Source organism: Herpailurus yagouaroundi, unplaced genomic scaffold (genome assembly GCF_014898765.1).
Source record: "Herpailurus yagouaroundi ecotype Mexico unplaced genomic scaffold, PumYag 216, whole genome shotgun sequence".
NCBI lineage: Eukaryota > Metazoa > Chordata > Mammalia > Carnivora > Felidae > Herpailurus > Herpailurus yagouaroundi.
Window position 1 is genome coordinate 15,470,465 of NW_024412447.1, and position 6,749 is coordinate 15,477,213.

Below are 6,749 nucleotides of genomic sequence, written 5' to 3' on the forward strand. Positions count from 1 at the left end.
CGCGAGATCGTGACCTGGCTGACGTCGGACACTTAACCGACTGCGCCACCCAGGCGCCCTTGCATTTTAGATGCAAACAAACACATAAAATAATATCGCCACTCTGCCAATCCCGATTGATGCTTAGAAGACTCCCCACTCCCCAGCTTTACAAAGTACAGCCAAATGACTTGAAGTTGTATCTCCCTGACCATTATTTGGATAGGAAGATCCTGTGAAAGGCCTTTTTGTAATGGTGGGTTCCAATACTTGCCAATGTGCTTACCTCTATTAACTGTATATGTCTGTTCCCACCTTGGGAGCTCATGGTCCAGTCTGCTGCAGGTTAATATAAAGTCATGGTTAGGTGCAGACCACTGAGTTGGTTGGACTACCTGAGTTCAAATCTCCATCACCTCTTGTGTGACCTGAAACAAGTTACTACTCTGAACCACACTTCTTTATATTTTTAAGAAGGAGGGTGAAGGGAAAGGACAACATTGAGATAATGCATGTCAAGGGCTTATTACTTGCACAGTGCCTGGCCCATGCTAGCACTTGATAAATTTGAACTATAGCCAATGTTCTCTATGCTGGAGCTAACACCCCAAACCTACTTCCAGAAATGAATCTTAGGTCTGTGTCTGGTATTCCCTAAGTCCATCTGTATGTGGAGGTGAGGTGACTTTCATTTAAGTATTCGTCCTTGTCAGACTCCTCCATTTTCACACTCTCCATGAAAAATATGGCTCTGTGATTAGACAACATAAAACGACAACATAAAAAATAAGTGTACTTGAGGGACTTGTCAGGAAGCACATACTCAAATCCCTGATTTGCTGATAACTTTATAACAAAAAGCTCCATTGAGAAACAAAATATTTATGGAAGAGAACCTAAAGAATGTACAGTCCCCATCTACTTATCTAGAGCATCTAAAACAGATCCTTAAATTAAATCACTGTAGAAATCTACATACTTAGATCACATTATTTTGCCAGCACCAGAACTGCTTTTACTGAATTATGTTTTGTCATCAACCTACACAATGAGGCAACAAAGAATTTTAATTAAAAAACAAAGTAAAACGAGGGCGCCTGGGTGGCTCAGTCAGTTAAGCATCTGACTTCGGCTCAGGTCATGATCTTGTGGTTCCTGAGTTCAAACCCCATATCGGGCTCTGTGCTGATGGTTCAGAGCCTGGAGCCTGCTTTGGATCCCGTGTCTCCCTCTCTGCCTCGCTCCCACTCGCGCTCTGTGTCTGTCTGTCTGTCTCTGTCTCTCAAAAATAAGACATTAAAAAAAAAAAAAAGTAAAACACAATACAGCCCTTTGAAATGCATGCTGTTATTTGCTTAAGGATGTAGCTAAGAAATCTGTCAATACAAGGAGTCTGGGAATCCAAAGAGAAACTGGTCTTTTATCTTATGATCATTGAATTATACAACTGATTATATCGCTTTCTGAATAGGCTACTAAAAGGCAGAGTCAAATTTGTAGCCCTCTAACAAATACTTAAGATTTCAGTCCAAGTACCTTGTGCACATATCTCATTCCATCTCAATGAAGATCTTACAGACCTCAGTTTTCATCTTAATTTTTCTCCCTCTGTGCTAAATTCATCACCTCCTTATTTCTGTATGTTCTCAATAACATGTTGTATCTTTGTAAGTAATTATGAATCCTTTCTGGAACACGATGTGATATAAGTAAATGACATGCTCCATTTAAAAAACATTACAGCACAATAAGATACTTTCTTCCAGTAATAAGCATTTTATGAGTTCAATTTCTTTCTAAAGGCATTACCTTTTTTTTTTTGTGCTCCAAAAAAGAAAGAAAGAAAGAAAGAAAGAAAGAAAGAAAGAAAGAAAGAAAGAAAGAAATATTGCAAATACTGTGTCTAAAATTAGGAAATTCTAACAACAGGAACTACAAAAATAAAACTTTCATTATGTATTTTTAACTTTGAAGCACACAGAAAATTACAAATATATCTCATGTAAAAATCCCCCCAAAGTCATGTTTAGTTTTAAAACACAGACCAAATCACCATAAATGCAATTTCAATGATTTATTCTGAATGAAGGGAACTAGAGAGATTAGCTTCAAAGATGATTCAAAAGGAGGAGCTTCAATTTCTTCTGTGCTGCCCTGTGCCTGGCACAGAGGATGCTGCCAACCATACCTTAAGGTGAGACCACACAGAATTCAGGGCCCCAAAGACTCCTGCTACACTCCTGCTTTAGGCATTGTGCTACGGCCCTCTTTCAGGGATTTTAGCAATCTCCTTGATGTCATTTGAGGAAAACAAAAAGCTTAAGACTCTTAGTGTGTGCAATTTAACCCATTCATGAACTCATACTCTGATAACTTCTGACTTCTAACCACATACTTATCTAACTGATGATAATTACAGTTCTTTGCCCTCCTAGTGACCATAAACAAGGAAGCTATGCTACCAGAAACATGAAAAAAGGTTCTACTGTACAATAAAAATTATACTTTCTACCCCACCAATAGGAACTTCATCAAACACAGGAATCTCACAGGGTAACTTGGAAGCCGCATCATAAGAGTACAGCTTTTTCTTAAAGCATTTTAGGAGCTTTATTCAAATATCAAGCAAATAAAATATAAGTTACATAATATCAAGTGGGATGAAGGTAAGTCCACTGTTGTTTCTCCTAAGTGTTTATCCGATGATACTCTAAATTATTTCCAATCATAAGTCATATGAAATATACATAATGTTTCGACGATGCTTTATGACAAAAATAAGCATTTAATAAGACTTTCAAAATGTTTGACTTCTACTGTGAAACTCTTGCTTTTAGTGTGATAACTTTATTTATGGGTTAAGAAAGCCACTTAACAACATTTGTATTCTGAATCACAGAATAGACAGGTGTGTCACATAGCTTTCTTCTCCATTTTAGGGATAGGTCATCTCTGCTACAGATGTATACTTTGCAAACAATAAAAACACACGTGCCAAAAATTAAATTCATAGTCAAGATGAAACTCTGTCTCCAAAGATTGACACTAGTAAATGAAACAAGATCTTAGTTCTTCTCTATGTAGATATTAAAGTAAGTACTGATCATTTTTTTTCCCACTGGAAACCAACATCAGAAATCAATGAATTCTCATCAAGTTAACAAGTACTCATAGAACACTTGTGAATGTCCAGCTCGGACTGAGAATGCAAACAGATAGAAGGAGAATTCCTGTTTATAGAAGCTTACAAATTAGCAGGGTCGGACACTTTTTACACAATGAAACAACTAGCAAATGAGCATACAACTCAGTTCAAACATTTAATGAGCACATAATCAAGCACCACATTGGGCCCACACAGTCTTCATCAGCCAAATGGCAGCAGTCTGTGTGTGTGTGTAAGATCTACCTAAAATTCCATTTTAATCATGAAAAGACCCTCCTTAAAACCCTTCCTCGGTTTTGTCGTCATCAGCTCCTGAATCTCTGCCCTGCACTTTTTTACTTTTCAAAAACCGTCTCCTAGTAGTTAGTTATTGGCCTATTCTCCTGTTACTTGTCCCACCCCCACATTCCAACCAATCCCTAAAATTCCCACCCAACCTTGTTAGTTTCAAAGTTATCTTGCTTCAAGATACTTCCATAAAGTATTCCCTGATTATCTTTCTTCACCCTCCATGCCCTGCAGTGTCCCTCCTCACGCTCTATCTTGGCTCTATTTACCACACCGTATTGAAAGTATCTTTATTGTCCCTCTCTAACTTCTAGAGAGAAGAAACAGGATTGCTTGGAAGATCGGTGAAATTTCAAATCCTGAACTCGGTTTAATCTTCCGCACAACCAGTAACTCTTACAAAGTAACATTATTTGTCATTAAATGGATTAACAATACAATCAAATCTTACCCGTCCGGCAAACTTTCTTGTTTTAACTATTTTACATTAACAGGCTTTTTAAAAAGCAGTTTCAAGTTTACAGAAAAAAAAAGTACAACTATTTTTAAATCTCACAAACAAAAGTAAAAACTCTTCATATTCAAAAAACGACTCCCCTGGTGATGCTGTCAACTCGTCTTGACAATTTTCACATCTAATCTAAAGGGTAAAAGGAGCCCATCAGAGCCCACTGACACACTTCCCAACGACAGGACTTGGTCACCAGCGCTGAGGCACCACCAGATGTCTATGACCTACTCTCTAAAGCAGCTGAGTCCCTCCCTCCCTGTGACTAAACTTCCGTGATGGGCATCACCTCTGCTCTCCTCTAAACCAGTTCTGCTCCTAACTCCAGGCCCACAACTTCCCCCTCAACGACGGCGCGAGAGTTAGGACCGGTGTTCAAGTCCCCGCATCACCAAAGGCTGCACCCTCCCGGCTCCGGGACCTTTCCTCCCCAAGAACGACGTGGGTTCTTGAAGCCCCGGAGCCCCTGCCAAGGCCGGGCTGCTCTCTGGGTCTGAGCCGCCAACCCGGACGGACCCCCGAGGGACCCAGGGCACGAGCCGACGGGCCGCCACCACAGGTGTCCCCTCCAACTGCACGGGCTGGACAGTGAAGAGGAAGCCGGCCAAAAGGAAGCCATCCCGCGAGGGGTGGACGGGTGGCAGGAGCCGGCCAGGAAATGACAAGCGTCTGTCCGTCGGAGTTGGGCCGGGCCGTACAGAACTTGGCGACGAACGCTTGAAAGGGGGAGGCTCAGCACGACGAGGACTAAGGCGGCCGGCGACCGCCTGGGGCCGGTCAGGGCCGCGCCGCGGGGCCCCGGGTTGGGACCGACGGCGGCTGGAAGCACCGAAGCGAAACGGCCCCGGCCGGGTAGACGGCACGGGCGAATGACCCAGCAGCCTCCGCCCGGACGGCGCCGCCGCCCCGCCGCCCAGAGCCGAGATCCTGGGCCCCCGTCCTTCTGCTCCGTACCTGGCCTGCGGCTCCACTGGCGTCGGGCCGCCGCTCTCCGCGGGTAGCTCGAGTGGGTCCCGGCTCCGCCAGTCCACAACCCGCCCTCTCGCCGGCCCTCCCTCCCTCACGCCCCGCCCCCGGCGCCGCGAGCGCTCGTTACGCACGCACAGACGTCATTTCCGGGTCCTGGGGCGCGGAGTGGGAGGGTGTTGTTGCGGGTCCTCTCGGAATCCGCGCTGGGTGGCGCGAGCCGGAGGCGGGGGTGACTGACAGCACCCGCAGTGTCGGAGGTCTAGGAGAAGAGGGCGGCCTCCAGGCTAGCCCTGCAGTGCCGACCTGCAGCGTTCAGGAGCCGACGGAGCAGCCGGTGTGCCCTGTCTTCTTCAGAGCCTGCTTCCTGCGGGGCTGTCGGGCCCTGGGCCACTGTAGCAGCACGGATGGGAGACGGAGGCCGCATGAAAAGCCAATGAATCCTATCACATTACGGATGTCAGGAATTTTAGTGTTCGAATTAAAGGACCTTAAAGAGATTGGTTGACCTAAAAGCCGTTTTTACAGCTAAATTGAGACCCACGAGGTTAAATAATCGTTAGCTAGTATTAATGGTCGAGTCTTAAACGGAATCCAGTTCCCGTGATTACCATTTCAGGAATGTTGGAAACAGCAGCTGCCTCTGTATCCTGGGTGCCATCTACGGCATAAAGTGCCGCCACAACAGAGAAAAAACAAAACTATACTGGATCTGGAAGGTAGACCTGGGTTGAAATCCCAGTTTTGCTAACAGCTGCCTCTGTGATCTTGGACAGGTTGCCTAATTTCTGTCTCTTTTCATCATTTGCAAAATGGAAATTGATTCATTCCTCAAATTCTTCTAAATGCTTAGAGATAGCAGAACATGCCATCCAAAAACGTACCTCTTTGGCATAAGGATTATTTTGAGAAAGTGGATGCCAGAGAAGCTCTGAAAATGAATACCCTTTTGTAAGGGAAATGTACATTTAAAAGGAAATCTCCGTTTGTAAAGATGTCTCCTTCCCGGTACCTAGAAGAGGATGGCTAAATCACAAGAGACTCATCAATGGAGAAGACACTAACTTAAATCTGCGTAGCAAACCTTAAGCTTGTTTGCATTTCTTTCCCAGATCACTTCCCATAACTGATCCTCCAGCTACCCACCTTACCCCAACACACACCTTTCTTTTGTCTACGTGATAATGTATTTAAGTTGGCATTCTAAATCTTGTCCCGTTATCTCTCATGTATATATGAGGTATATGTATTAATAAATTTCAATGTGCTTCTCTCTTGTTAATCTATTTTTTACCTCAGAGGTCTCAGCCAAGAACTCAGAAGGGTAGAGAGACAATTTTTTTCCTCCTCTACACCTAATGTGTGCTAGGCTGAGGATAGAGAGCATAAAATGCATAAAGTGGTACCTGGGTGGCTCAGTCGGTTAAGTGACCGACTTCGGCTCAGGTCATGATCTCATGGTTTGTGAGTTTGAGCCCTGTTGGGCTCGGTGTTAACAGCTCAGAGCCTGGAGCCTCCTTCAGATTCTGTGTCTCCCCCTCTCTGCCCCTCCCCAACTGGTGCTGTCTCTATCTCTCATAACTAAACTTAAAAATATATTTTTTTAAATTTTATTTTTAACGTTTATCCATTTTTGAGACAGAGAGAGAGAGACAGAGCCTGAATGGGGGAAGGTCAGAGAGAGAGAGAGAGGGAGACACAGAATCTGAAACAGGCTCCAGGCTCTGAGCTGTCAGCACAGAGCCCGACGCGGGGCTTGAACTCACGGACTGCGAGATCATGACCTGAGCTGAAGTCGGATGCCCAACCGACTGAGCCACCCAGGCGCCCCCCCCCCAAAAA

The 6,749-nt window shown here is 44.4% G+C and overlaps 1 protein-coding gene across 3 annotated transcripts in view; it reads right to left on the reverse strand.

Moving 5' to 3' along the window:
• The window catches only part of RABGEF1 (RAB guanine nucleotide exchange factor 1), a 64,231-nt gene extending 59,240 nt beyond the window's left edge, over positions 1 to 4,991 (reverse strand). For 2 of the 3 annotated variants that reach the window (XM_040456215.1, XM_040456213.1), the window contains exon 1: positions 4,896 to 4,991. The gene's annotated coding sequence lies outside the window, so the exon portion shown is untranslated. The remainder of the gene's footprint in view (positions 1 to 4,895) is intronic. The other variant, XM_040456214.1, reaches the window with a different exon arrangement.
• Between the last annotated feature and the right edge of the window lie 1,758 nt (positions 4,992 to 6,749).